Genomic DNA, 14423 nt, shown 5'->3' with positions numbered 1-14423 from the left:
GCTATCCTGAAGTGGCCATCCCCAAATTCATTCAAGGGGGTTCAAAGTATGCTGGGTTTTGCAAACTTCTACCGCCGGTTCATCCCAGGATTTTCGCAAATCGTGCATCCCATCACGTCTTTACTAAGGAAAAGCAACAAAAAGTTCCATTGGACAACAGAAGCCGAGGAGGCTTTCCAGGAACTCAAAGCAAGATTCACATCTGCCCCAATCTTACGCCACCCTCGCCCTGATCTCCCATACCTGGTGGAAATGGACACCTCAAGCATGGCTATGGGAGCCGTCCTCTCACAAAAGGACCCTGAAACGGGCCAGTTACACCCTGTTGCCTTCTGGTTGCGTAAATTTGCATCCCCTGAACTCAATTACGCTATCACAGACAAAGAACTCCTGGCCATTAAGTCAGCCTTTAAGGCATGGTGGCACTACCTCTTGGGCGGCAGACACACAATCACCGTAATAATTGACCACCCGAACCTCCAGTACCTAAAAACGGCAAAGGCCCAATCCTCACGAAAACTACGTTGGGCTCTTTTTTTTGCTGAATATGACTACGTGATTACATTTTGACCAGTGGTGAAAAACGGGAAGGACGATGCCCTTTCCCGTATGGGGGTGGAAGAGCAAGGTTATCAGACCCCTGACCCAATAGCAATCATCCCGAGTGACAAGCTCCTTGGAATCACAGCAACCATAACTCAGAAAGAATTACATGAAGAAATCCAAAACCTGATGAGTCCGGAGCAATTACAAGCATGGAGTGCACAAGGAGAACATTATATGATAATAGATCAGTTGCCCTACTTCAGGAATCGTTTATTCTTACCAAACCAAGAACTACGAGAACAAGTCATGTCCGGTTATCATGATTCCTTGATCGAGGGCCACCCCGGAATCGCTAAAACCCTAGCCAAGGTAAAACGAAATTATTGGTGGCCCTAGTGGCGTAAAGACATTATCCAATTCATCCTATCTTGTGGAGTGTGTGCTCAAAACAAGTCATCCAAGCAGAAACCGGCTGGGCTATTACAACCATTGGAAATCCCACCAGCACCCTGGCACACGTTGTCCCTCGATTTTATTAATGACTTACCACCCAGTCAAGGGTTTAACACTATTCTTGTGGTCGTGGACCTATTTTCAAAAATGGCACATTTCATTCCCCTTAAGGGGCTCCCAAATGCTTCCACTCTGGCAAAGGTATTTCTTGAAGGCATCGTACGGCTCCATGGGTTTCCTTCAGTTTTGGTCTCAGACCGAGGTACTCAATTTGTATCTAACTTCTGGAGAAAATGCTGCTCTATGGCCCAGATCGACATCTGGCTATCCACCAGTCACCATCCCCAAACAGATTGTCAAATTGAGAGGACAAATCAGACGCTCGTGCAGTATCTGCGTTGCATGTTACACCAAGCTGAAGGAAGCTGGTTTGACCTATTATGGATAGCTGAATATGCCTGTAATAATTCCCTACACACCAGCACTGGGCAGATACCCTTTTATACCATGTATGGCAGGCACCCACGTACTTCTGAGTTGGACGTTCCTACAACCCTGGAAGTGCCAGCAGTCAAAACCTTGCACACGGCCATTTCTCAAACCTTAAAAGGGCAGCTGAACACCTACTTCAAGCTAAGAATCGCCAAAAGAAGTTTGCTGATCAACACTGAGCAAAGGCCCCCAACTACCAAGTGGGAGACAAAGTCTGGATGGCTTCTAAACACGTGTCCATTAAAGGAGCCCGAACTTTCCGTCCAAGATACCGGGGTCCATTCACCGTCACCTCCGTGATAAATCCTGTGGCAGTCAGACTAGCTTTGCCGTCAAACATGCAGATTCATCCTGTGTTCCACGTGTCTCTCCTTAAACCTGTTCAACCTGGGACCCGGGTAGCAACGCCACCGCAGCCAGTAGTAGTCTCCGGGGAGCCAGAATTCGAAGTCAAGGACATCCTAGCTTCAAAGTACGTCAGATCCAAATTATACTACTTAGTAGACTGGAAGGGGTATGGTCCACAAGACAGGACATGGGAGCCTTGTGAGTACATCCATGCACCTCGCTTGCTTAGACGATTTCATCAAAACCATCCAACCAAACCAGGACCAGACAGAAGAGCCACCTTGAGAGGGGCTTTGGGGGGGAGTGCTGTCATGATTCCTGCCCCTCATGTCACCAGTTCTCCAAGATGTCAGGCTGGAGCCAGGCCACGATCACCTACATGGCCCTCAAGGGCCTCTCCATCCCTCCAAAGACCCACTTGGAGTCAGACTTGGCGCTTGAGGCACCAGACTCACTCCCGTAGGATAACATTGGGGATTGGACTTGTAGTGCATTGATGGGGACAAGATGGATGCCCGCACATATTTTGGTTCCCAGAACTGCATGTGCGGTCTAGTCTTTTGGGTGTGGTTCAGCCCAGAGACATCAGGGATACCCAGAGACTACTTAAGCCACACCCAGGCTGAGAAATATGCTTTGCGTTTTCTGCAGCTGCAGCATGACACTCACCGTGTTCGGATCGGTCTCCAGTAGGCCTGCATCTTTCTTCTGCGCTCAGCTCCTGCAAGAACAAGAACACTGTTAGGAACAGCCTTACCTTGCGGCGCTTCTGCCCATCAATCATCGCTCCTTGTGTTCTGCGGGCATCTTCGGCTGTGTCATTCCCATCCCGGCACGCCACTTCCTAAGGAAAAGGGAAAAGAACAGAAAAGAGGCATTAGTAAGCATTCTGCAAATCTTTGCTTATTTTTAAATACTGTACGAGCTTCAAACGCTTACCTGAATCCCAGCCGCTCTGGGGGAACTCTGTCTCTGGAACTTCTCATCCATCTGCAAGAGGGAAAAGACACTCCAGGTTAGCGTGGAAACATCTAGAGGCGCTGCATACCACGCTTAACCACCGCATTTGTTCTTCATAACCGGCATCCACGCTGAAAACGTCGCAGCACCTACAGACAAGGAAAAAGAACTCAGTTCAATGCAAATACGAAAGGGGTGCATCGCGCATCGCGCTCTCACTCACCTTCAGCGCTACTCATTTCAGCAGCACGCCGCCATCCACGGACGCCGGCCATCATCTAAGGAAGGAAAGGAACGAAGTTAGAGAACTGTTCAAAAGACTCATTATACTTACCTGTCGGACTCTTGCCAGTGAAGTAACTAGGCAGCAACGAGCCCGCATCAATCAACGCGCCCCTGCGCTGAAAGCAGGACGGAGAGCACACTATCCAAGAAAACAAGGTGAGCTGTGGATCAAAGGGAAGGGTTGGACCCCGGGGAAGAAGGGGTTCAAGCACACAGAGACAATAGGGAGTTAAACTCTACCAATCCTGTGTTTCAGGCCCAGTCTGCAGTCGAATAGCCTCCAGGGAAGGGTTTGAGGTCATAAGAGGTCAGAACAGGCTGAGTGACGTCCCTGTGGATACCAGGTGAGCGTTACAACCATCAAACAACTCAATTATAAACTATTGCAACTTTACCACTCCCCCTTCCAAACCTAGATTGTATAACATTCTACAGCGGCACCCCTCGTTCAGCCGGGAGCCTTTGATTGCCTGAAGCTTCCTTGATGTCCTTGCGGCAGAGTCTTTGTTACGCCCCTTTGGTTGTGAACACGTAATATAGAAGCACTTGGTTAGCTTGCGCTGGCCTTCCTGATCTTGTGTCGCTCCTTCTTTCTGCATCTCTGCCAACAGCTAGGTGGTCCCTTCCCCCTGTTTCAGCTCATATGGTTCTCTGTTGTATTCAGAGGAAAGGGCAAAGGGGAACCGCCACTGGTATCTCACCCCCTCCTCCTAAAACCACTTCATCAAGGGCCTGCATTTCCTCCTTTGCTCCATAGTGTAAGTTGAGAAATCTTGAAATAATTGCATGGAGGCGCCTGCCTATTCTGTTTCCCCCACCGCAAGTGCCTTCTGCAAAATGTCCTCCTTGTCCCTATAGTTGTGACATTTAGCCACCACAGAGCAAGGCCCATTGGCTCCTCCTGCACCTCTGTGGACCCTGTCAAAGTGTCTCTCTCTGTGAAATGCCTCCACGATAAGCTTCTTCAGCACTCGACCCAGCAGGAGCCCCAGGTTCTTAGGCGACTCACCTTCCTTACTCGGGCGATCCCATATCCCTAAATTGTTCCTCCTTTCTCTATTCTCTACGTCGTCCAGGTTGCTCCTTGCCTCTCTTTCCCTGGTTTCACTCTCTTTAACCCGCATCTCCAGGCCCACATCCGATATGTCCGCTGCTCTTTGATTGTGCTCCACGGTCTGCTTCCACTCTCCTACCTTAGAGACCCTTTCAGTGATGGCACCCATAGAGGTTTGTACTTCCACCCTGAATGCCTTGAATTCCAGGAGTATTGTCTGAACATCCTGCTGCAGCATCCCCAAGTTGCCTGCCGCCATGGCCCCTTCCGTCCCTGTCCTTTGCTTATTTTTCACCAATAGAGGGTGGAATGAGCACCCTCAGATTGATGCTCCTGCTCACTGCCTCACTGCCTCCAGCACTGCGTCACCGCTGCTGTCAATGTGGTTGGCCTTCCAGGGCTGCCACAGGCTGGACCGGGAAGGGTCTCCCCTATTCACTACTCGGGTCCTGCATTGTACGAATGAAACCTTCTAGGTGACACCCTTTCCTCCAAAGTACCGCTGCCCCTCATCCCAGAGCTCCAGCCAGGAGCGGCGCCCCTCACTTCGCCTCCAGATCCCTGCAATGCGGACAGGGTGGTGCTGTTACAAGCTTCTCACTGCCTCAGGCCGTGGGGCAACCTCCACCTGCATGCCCTTTTTCATATGGTCTTTCCCCTTTCTGTAATGGCTTGGCAGGCGAAGACCGATGGTATGGAGGGTTGCCCAGAGCAATGCTAAAGGTTGAGATTCATTCTAAACCTTCCAGCCATCACCTCTTTTGTTTTGCTTTAGTCACCCCGGGTGGGACAGATATGCCCAGACATGGGTCCCGTGCCTGCTGGGTCTAGAGACCCAAGCTACTCCTCAATGATGAGGCCCAACAAGGCTGAAACATGTCTGGGGAGGCTTTCGGTCTCGTGCAGAAGGGATGTGACTTAGCAGTTCTGTCTGGACTGCCCCTTTGGGAGTAGGACAAAGCCTGATTTGCATATGGTCTTTCTCCTTTCTGTAATGGCTTGGAAGGCAAAGAACTTTGGTCTGTAGGGTTGCCCAGAGCAATGCCAGAGATTGAGATTAATTATATACCTTCCAGCCATCACCTCTTTTGTTTTGCTTTGCATCTTAATATGGAAAGATGAAGTATGTTTTTATTCACTGTACGACATCTGATTCTTCGCAGTTAGATTTGTGACACCCTTAGCAGCTTTCCAGTGTCATCTCTCTGTGTTTCTGTCTTCTGAAGATCAGCCAGGTTGTTTGCCTCTCATGGTTTTTGACTCCAAGGGTGTTAGCTCCAAGTCATATGATCTGTTTGGCCAACCCCTCATAAAATATCTTTTAAAAGTTTGTTTATGAATAGGCTGCCTGTCACCTCTCACGGTTTCCATGTTTTAGAATTTCCCAGGAGTCATGGGGGTATGGGACTCTGTATACCACTATGTATAAATTACTCACCATAGCAACTCTTTTATTGGTAGTTCTTAGACTCCACTCCTAGAGATGAACCCAGTCCCTCTTGATCTTACAAATGTATTACTTTTAGTTCTGGTTGAGAATATTAATATGTGCTCTATATGTGAAAGCTATCAATTCAATCCGTTCCCTTTTTGCATGCCTTGAAGCCAAAGCCTGGCACACAAAAGGTTGCATACAAAAGCACAACTTGCAAAACGTGGGCATCTGGCCTATAGATCGACGAGGGATACTTCAGGAGGTGCAGCAGGCAAGTGGAAGGGGCGGGTAGGTTGAGATGGAGGGGGCGCTCAGCATAGGAGTAGGTCAGGGGAGAGATGCCCCAAAAAGGACTGGATGAAAGGGCAGGGACAAAAGACACACCTTGCGGGTGCTGCCTTCATGGGCTGGATCCTGCAAAGTCTGTCTTTTGTCCCCTGCATTCAGACCCTGATCAATTCAATACTTGAAACTATAATGTGCTCCCCCTCATTCACTTTATTATGAAAGGAATCCACCGGGGCTTTGAACTGCCTTGGCATCAGAATCAGTTAAATATCATGCCATCATGAATGCCCCGATGTTGCTGACATTCTGCATCGATAAGGAAACATATTGTAGAGAAGACTAAAAGAGTAACTAAAGGATGGTCTCCTTTTCTCTCACGTGTTGGGGATTCATTGAATTGATTACAATGACTTTCCAGATGCCTTACCCTGCAAGGTGTACTGCTGGGTGTTCAGTTGTTTCGTCAACGTGAATTACTTTGCTCTAATTCATTTCGATGCATTTACTTTGTGGGGAGTAATTCATATATGTATGTTTGGGTGTAAGGGGAATAAGGGTAGGGTGGAAAGTGTCAGGGTTAGGTATGGGGTGGAACCCACATTATAAATAAAAAAAGAACAAAAGAAAAGCAAGTAACTGCTTCAAAAGTGAATTACAACAAAGGAATTCACTTAGATGAATCAGCATAGGACAGCAGACGACTTCTTCTGAAAGATAGACCAACTCTTAAGCAGACTCTTCCGGAATGATTGCACAAGCAAAACTCCAGATTGAATAGTCCACTGGCTGATCATAAAACCACGGCAGGCCAACAGCGTGAGGCCAGACTTCACCGTGCCATTGTCCACAAAACAGACAAATACTTTAAAGCGGTCTCAATGAGACATATAACACTATGCAAAACACCTAAATAAATTACCTCAAACACTCTATAAAATCCTTTGATCTAAAAAGCAAAAAAGACCTCCTTCGCTGTATATTTTCTTAAATAATGTTGATTTATACTGTGCACCGATACCACCCACGGGCAGTATCCAGGCGCTCACGTGGCTCTGCAAGAAAGAGGACAGGGTTGGTTATTGAAGGAAGAATGATAGGATAGATCCAGAACCAGGAGGAACTGGCATCTATGTGTGTTGGCTTGCAGATGGTAGGTTGCGTGCACTGGCTTGTTGTATCCGTACTGGTAAGGTCCAATGCCTGGGATGTTATCTGTGTGGATGTTTGTTGTGTTGGGGTGTGTCAGTGTGATTTATGTGTAGATTGCTGGTGTTTAGGGTTGTGCACACTGCTTGTTGTATTCATATGGGTATGGCACAATGCCTTGGCTGTTTGTATGTGACTGTTCTGTTGGGGTGTGTATGTGTTTTATGTGTCGATGGGCAGGTGTGTAAGTTTGTGCACATGGGCTTGTTGTGCCTGTACGGGTAGAGTCCAGTGGCCAGGTTTGTTTGTTGTAAGTGTGTGTTGCTTGTGTTGGGTGTATGTTAGGTTATAGGTTGGCTGGCCCACTGGGCGTGTATCATGTTTTGGTGGTGTGTTTGAGGAAGTAGAAGCAGGGTAGTTAGTGCTTTGGCAACTCGCTAAGATCTCCTATGTCGCTAATCTACACAGTCCTATCTGTTGTGACAAATTACTAATCTCCATAATTCTATCTAAGTGTGATGCATGGTTAATCTTCTCAATTCTATCTGAACAGGGCACGTGGCTAATCTTCAGTTTTGTCTAAGTCTGGCGCATGGCTAAACTTCATTAAACTCTCCAAGTGTAATGCATGATTAATCTTTATCTAGAAGTGACGCATGGCTAAACTCCATAATTATATCTAAGTGTGATGGTGAAGTATGAATAATGAGAAAAGCACTAGCGTGGAGAGGGCCTGTGGCACGTGGATGGCTACACATACTTAAGTCTAGTCAATCAACTTTATTTCAGGCAATGCCTATAAAAGTAGTGTGCAAAGATTATAAAGCAAGTTAAAAAACAAGAAATTACGTGCAGGTTCTTGACATCATATAGTAAAATTCATAAATATCACAGATAAAAATGAAGACAACCTACAATTGAATACAATGTCCACTAATTCAGGTAGTTCCTTTTATTCGGCAGGCCTTATTCAAAAAACGAAATACTGCAAAGATAACATGCTCATAAACAGTCGATTTGCGCAATGCGTGCACATCTGTGGTGGAGCATGTCTGGTATTTATAAACGAGGGGGTGGAGCCATCACCTCCTCAAATTAGCATATGCGGAAAAGATGAACAAAAAATGTATTTCCGATTCGGCTTCTGGAATGGAAACGGGCAAAGGTTAGAAGAGTGCAGAGACCATTTGTGGGCAGTGATGCAACAGGGAAGACGTTCAATCCAAAGTTAACATATAACGCTCACTTTACAATGAGAAACATGTGGTTAAGATAAGGTTCAGGATCCAAATTAATTTTAAATGTCAAGTAAGTTGATTGTATCAAAAATCATGGTCTTCAACTGCAAGGTGTCCAATTTGAATGTAATTACCCCTTGTGGTCTCTTCCGTAATGGTGAACTTTTCAGTGAGGAAGTGCAGAATCCCAATACTTTGCAATATGCTGTGGAGATGCTTGTACACTGTCCAAGATCTACCATTAACAGATTCTACAACATCTATAAACATCTCCTTATAAAAGCTCAGGTGAGTGGAGTCATTTAACCGTGCCCAGTAGTAGGGGGGAGTCTAGTAACATATCTAAATGCTCTAAACCCTGTTTTCAAAAGTAACAAAATAGTGTGGGTACTGGTGGGGAGATTAAAGGTTTTCTTAATAAAATATTTTCTGTTGCCATGGAAGAAGTGTCATCGAACACCCAAAGTTTGCTGCCATACAAGGGAGTGCACTGCACTTGCACTGAGAAAACCTCCAGTACTGTACAGGGAGGTGGTATCCAGTTTGTGTATTTAGTGTATATATAGCTCCAGATTGTCTTTTGAGGTAAGGTCACTTTTAGATAATTGAGCAGACCATTTTAGATTATTCTGAAACCTAACTCCCAGGTAGTCATAAAAACTCACCTGCTGGAGCCTCTCCCCGCCTTAGCAATGTTTGTTTTCATTTTGCGTGTTGCATGACATACCATCACTGTTGTTTTAGAGCAGTTGATTTGAAATTTTCTTTACTTTCAGAACTCTACAAGTACTGAAAGGTGCTTTAAAATACCCATATTCGTCTTTGAAATTAAAACAGTATGATCTGCATACATGAGGATGCCAACTTCGTGTTTAGTAATTGAGGGGCAAGTATTCATTCCTGGTGCACACCTTTTGAGACACGGAATGCATTAGTATTTTATCCACCCTACCCACACCTAACTGTGGCTGAATTGTTTCCATAAAGCTTTTTGAGATCAGTTAAAACGTTCTATAATATGGTCCTGTCAATTGAGTCATTTGCCGATTTAAAATCGACAAAAACAAAAAAAAGAGTTCCCTTGTTTAAGGTCACATGCTTACCAAGAATGGGATATAGACAGAAAGCCTGCTAGATGATACCTAGCCCATTTCTAAACCTTGACTGGAGGTCAGACATGATCTTCTTCTCAACCACCCATTTCTCCAGGTGTGATAAGAACAGTTTGCCATAGACCTTTGGGAGGCTATCAGTACGGCTGATTGGTCTATAATTTCCCAATTTCCAATCGCCTTTTTGATAAATAGGCACAATCCCAGCCTGCTGCCAGCTAGAGGGAACCACATTTAAAATATTCTGGCAATTAATGAATATGCGAGGGTTGCGACCCAAATGTTTTCATCTTCCTTAAAAAGATCGATAGGGATCCTGTCAACTCCAGGGTCCTTACCATTTCTTTGGGATCGTAGGGCTTTGAAAGTTTCGTCCACAGTAAATACCAGTGACACCCAACTGTCGTCTTGAGTAATTGCTGGAATTATAGTAGTCTCTGTATGGGCAGCATAAAGGAAGCAAAAATGTTGGAACCAACATACTCAATGGGCTTTTAGTTGTGTAAAAACAATTCTGTTATGTCATTTTGCAGCCAGACCATTTCAGGAGATTGAAATACTGGGGTTGCAGGGGCTAAGATCTACCACTTTAAGATTTACTACTCTGGGAAAAGGGTACTTTTTGTTGGTAACAGGTTGATGAGTGTGTGTGAAAACATAACTGTGTGACTATGGCCTACTGTAATCAGTAATTCATGTTTTTTCTTTTAACAGGATACAATGCGTAACTGCTGAAGACATGGCAGTTGGCTCTCATCATGCACTAAGAATGAAGAGACGTACTACACGCCACATGCCTGTGCGCATAGTACCATAGAATGTACACTTGGACTCTTGAAAAATTGAACTCTGTGGCTACACGGCCCTTGGAGGAACCTGCATATGCCCAGGACCAAGTGTGTGTTGTATTTTTGATCTTTGAAGTAGGCTACACAGTGTAGCCAGTCAGATATATTGTGTTATCACCCGAGTACGTATGAGGAGCAGACAAAGTAGAATGTTTGGCAGGAGCTGTCAAAATAAACCAGGAGACAGAATGTTCAGGACATTTTTGTAATTGAACATTACACGAACATTGAAGGATGGTAAGTACTAGCCTTAATGCAGGAAAACTGCCTTTTGCTGCGCCTTGGAAAGAAAATACCTCAACGGATATCCCTTATTGTTCTCGCTGTTTAGGATCATGCTATAAAGTTGTAATATGTTACACCATATAGGCAAAAAAGAAAACTTGATTAAAATAAAAATGCTTTGGAAATGTGAAAAAAAGAAATATGCCTTTTTCATCCTGAAATTTGCCTAATGCTTCGTTCAAAACAGCATGAAATTATAATGTCTCCATGGAAAATATTTGACTAGGGTCACAGCATCACAGAAAACAAAGCAGTTGTTTCTTTTGCCCTATGACTCACCCGCCAAGAGTTTTGACGCAGTTTGCCAACGCCATTAAGTAGAGAATATAGTGGTGGTTGATTGGATGTTTGAAACTTGCAGAAAGCTCTTCCTGTGCCTCTTTATCCTCCTGCAGCATATTTGTAGTTCAGCTATATTTCTGCTCTTGTTTTTTTAATTGAACCTATCCTCACGCACAACATGCACCTTTTGGCTTTGATACATGCAATGAATAGTGATTTAATATTGCATTCATGTTCGTCATACAGTTAATTGCACCGCTGAGTTCTTTAATTGCACTCACCATGACATAAGGAAGTGATTTGAATCTATGGTGGGAGAGGAAATATAACAGTACATCCAGCTTCACGCAATTTGGGGGAAGCTAATGCTAACTTTGCTCGTTGTATCTCTGCCTCCACCCCCGGCAGCCCCTCCCACACTACTGGAAACTGCTGCTTACTTTTGTAAATGGTTGGATGGTGCTGGCAGGAGGCAGCAGCAATGCCGCCACCACCGCTAACATTGGGGTGATGCAAGACACAGTCCAACCCTCTTTGCGGGCATTGTAAATGTCAAAGGGTATTTGCTCTTTTTGACTGCAAATGCACAGATAAGCAAAGGGAATCCCTTTGGCATCTCTGGTGCCTGCAAGCAATAGGAGAGTGGGGCAAGCTGATGCTTCAGTTCCTTGAGGCAGTGCAGATAATCTAGCTGGTGGAAATGCCTCCACTAGTCATATTAATGGCTCCCACCCTAAACTGGTTGCTAATCGTCCGAATCAGGTGACAACTCTGCCACTGGCCTTGTGGCTAGGAGCATGGACCTTTGCGCGAGCACTGCCTCCACCAGATCTTTTAAACTGAGGCCTGTGTGAACGTTACGAAAGTGAACGTGTTTTGTATATTTTCCCTTATTGGAACATAATTGGTAGGGGCTACAATAGGATCACTTTGAGGCTACAGTTTAAATGCAGATCCCATTTTTCATTCAATCTGCTATTCAAATGCCATTGCTAATCCGTACTTGCAGTGAGTTGGTGCTCTGTGTCCTCGAATGTACATGGTTAATTACTGTGCGATTTACCTAGGGATTGAAAAGAGGTAAATCCTGCGGCAGAATTCATTGTCACTCTATGAGCAGATTTGGTTTTCTGGACAGCTTCATAGCAATCGTTACTGCACGCTCGGGCTTGCTGGATTGCTTCTTTGATCATACGATTGGTTCGTTCTAACAATCCGTTGCCCCTTGGGTAGTAAAGGGCTACACAAATGTTCTTTATGTTCTTGCGTTTCGGGAAGTTCATGGTTTCACCCAAGACCAATTGAACACCATTGTCCGATACTATTTCTTCAGGACATCCATCCCTCCTGAAAACTGTTGTGAGCGCTTGCATGGTTGATCTGTGGTTATTTCTTTCATGAATTCTGCTTCCACCCATTTGGAGGTGTAGTCCACCAACACCACTGCATATTTTTGTTTAGTGGGTGTATGGTCCATTGGCCCAATGAAATCTAGTCCTATCTTTTTATGTGGATGCCCGTTCTATTATTCAGATGTCATGGGCATTTGGGGATAGGGGGATGGAGAGAAGCTTGGCAGCTTCCTTGCATGCTGCACAAGAAGTAATGTGCCTCTCCATTTCACTGCCAATGCCTCACCACCAGTAGTGCTCTCTTAACTTTCACATTGATAATGTGCAATGTAGGTGACCTTCATGAACTAGAAATAGTAAAGCATTAATGAGCGATGCTGCTGGTATTAGCTCGTCTGCTCTGAAAAAGAATCCGTCTGCTCTGATTTCGGTCTATATTTTGCTGTAAGGGTGCAGTTAAAGTGGAAGATTCTTGGCTGGCAAAGAACGATGGTCTGAAGGGTTGCCCAGAGCAATGCCAGAGATTAAGGTTATTTTTAAACCTTCCAGCCATCACCTCTTTTGCTGTAGTCACCCCCAGTGGGACGGGTATGCCCAGATGTGGGTCCTGTGCCTGCTGGACCTACAGACCCAAACTACTCCTCACTGTTGACACCCAAGGCCGAAAACATGTTTGGGGATGCTTGTGGTCCAGTGCAGAAGGTATGTGACCAAGAAGTTCTGGCTGGACTGCCCCTGTTGGGGTGGGACTAAGCCTGATTTGCATTTGGTCTTTCCCCTTTTGTAATGGCTTGGCAGGCAAAGACCGATAATCTGGAGGGTTACCCAGAGCAATGCCAGAAGTTAAGATTAATTCGGAAACCTTCCAGCCATCACCTCTTTTGTTTTGCTTTATTCACCCCGAGTGGGAGGGGTATGCCCAGACGTGGGCCCCGTGCCTGCTGGGCCTACAGACCCAAGCTACTCCTCACTGATGAGGCCCAACAAGGCTAAAACATGTCTGGGGGTGCTTGTGGTCTCGTGCAGAAGGGATGTGACTCAGCAGTTCGGACTGGTCTGCCCCTTTGGAGGTGGGACCAAGCCTGATTTGCATATGGTCTTTCCCCTTCTGTAATGGCTTGGCAGGCAAAGAACGATGGTCTCGAGGGTTGCCCAGAGCAATGCCAGAGGTTGCGTTTAATTCTAAACCTTCCAGCCATCACCTCTTTTGTTTTGCTTTAGTTACCCCAAGTGGGAAGGGTATGCCCAGATGTGGGTTCCATGCCTGCTGGGCCTAGAGACCCAAGCTACTCCTCACTGATGAGGCCCGACAAGGCTGAAACATGTTTGGGGATGCTTGTGGTCTTGTGCAGAAGGGATGTGACCAAACTGTTTGGGCTGGACTGACCCTTTTGGGGTGGGACCAATGCTGATTTGCATATGGTCTTTACCCTTTTGTAATGGCTTGCCAGGAGACGAAAGATGGTCTGGAGTGTTTCCCAGAGCAATGCCAGAGGTTGAAATGAATCCTAAACCTTCCAGACATTACCTCTTTTGTTTTGCTGTAGTCACCCCTTGACCATAAGCACTGGCGCCAGGGTGTGATAATCGTGTGCCTTTCGGGTGCAAAAGTGCATAAAGTAGGAGCACTGAAGATACTCAATATGATCATGCCACATGCATTTTGGCATGCTAGTGATCACTTATAAGGTGTGTTTTTCTTCAATATGTGTCAGAGTGGTTTAATTTTAGCAGAGAACGCTTCAATGAACTTCACATAGTATTCTGACAAACCCGTGAATGATTGAAGTTGCTCCTTTGTGGTCAGTCTGGGAGCCTTCATAAGGGTCTCAACCAATGATACTTTAGGACAGATTCCTCCAGCAGTAATGGTGTATCCCAGGTATCGTACCTTGGACATTTTGAACATGCATTCTTCTTTCCGCAGAGTGAATCCACTTTCTTCGAGCATGTTTAAGACCTGAGAAAGGATGGAATTGTGAGAGTCATCCTAAAAGAAGGCAGCGTGAGGAATGTCCTTGAGCAAGTTGGTGACTAGTCTTTGGAAGACTGCAGCCGCGGAGGAGAGACCGAATGGCATTTGGGTATATTGAAAAGTGCCCTGTAGGGTCACAAATGCTGTTAGATGCTTGGACTCCGTATAAAGACCAATCTGACTTATGAGCACTCTTGAGTGTGAACAACCTTGCGTCTTGAATTAACAGCAGTACTTCAGTGATATTTGGTAAGGGGAAGGAGTCTGAAACGATGTTCATATTCCGACTGTGCAGATCCATGCACAGAAGCATTTTCAGACTGC

General features: G+C 45.6%; 1 protein-coding gene across 1 annotated transcript in view; it reads left to right on the top strand.

The window, feature by feature from the left end:
* Positions 1-10630, top strand: part of SCAF8 (SR-related CTD associated factor 8) — a 2093867-nt gene extending 2083237 nt beyond the window's left edge. The window contains exon 24 of the transcript XR_011268119.1: positions 10072-10630. The gene's annotated coding sequence lies outside the window, so the exon portion shown is untranslated. The remainder of the gene's footprint in view (positions 1-10071) is intronic.
* The last annotated feature ends 3793 nt before the right edge of the window (positions 10631-14423 follow it).

The sequence above is a fragment of the Ambystoma mexicanum genome, chromosome 4q, assembly GCF_040938575.1.
Source record: "Ambystoma mexicanum isolate Mex_15411 chromosome 4q, UKY_AmexF1_1, whole genome shotgun sequence".
In the NCBI taxonomy this organism is placed as follows: domain Eukaryota; kingdom Metazoa; phylum Chordata; class Amphibia; order Caudata; family Ambystomatidae; genus Ambystoma; species Ambystoma mexicanum.
The sequence above is the reverse complement of the archived record's forward strand: the minus strand, read 5'-3'. Positions and strand labels throughout refer to the sequence as shown.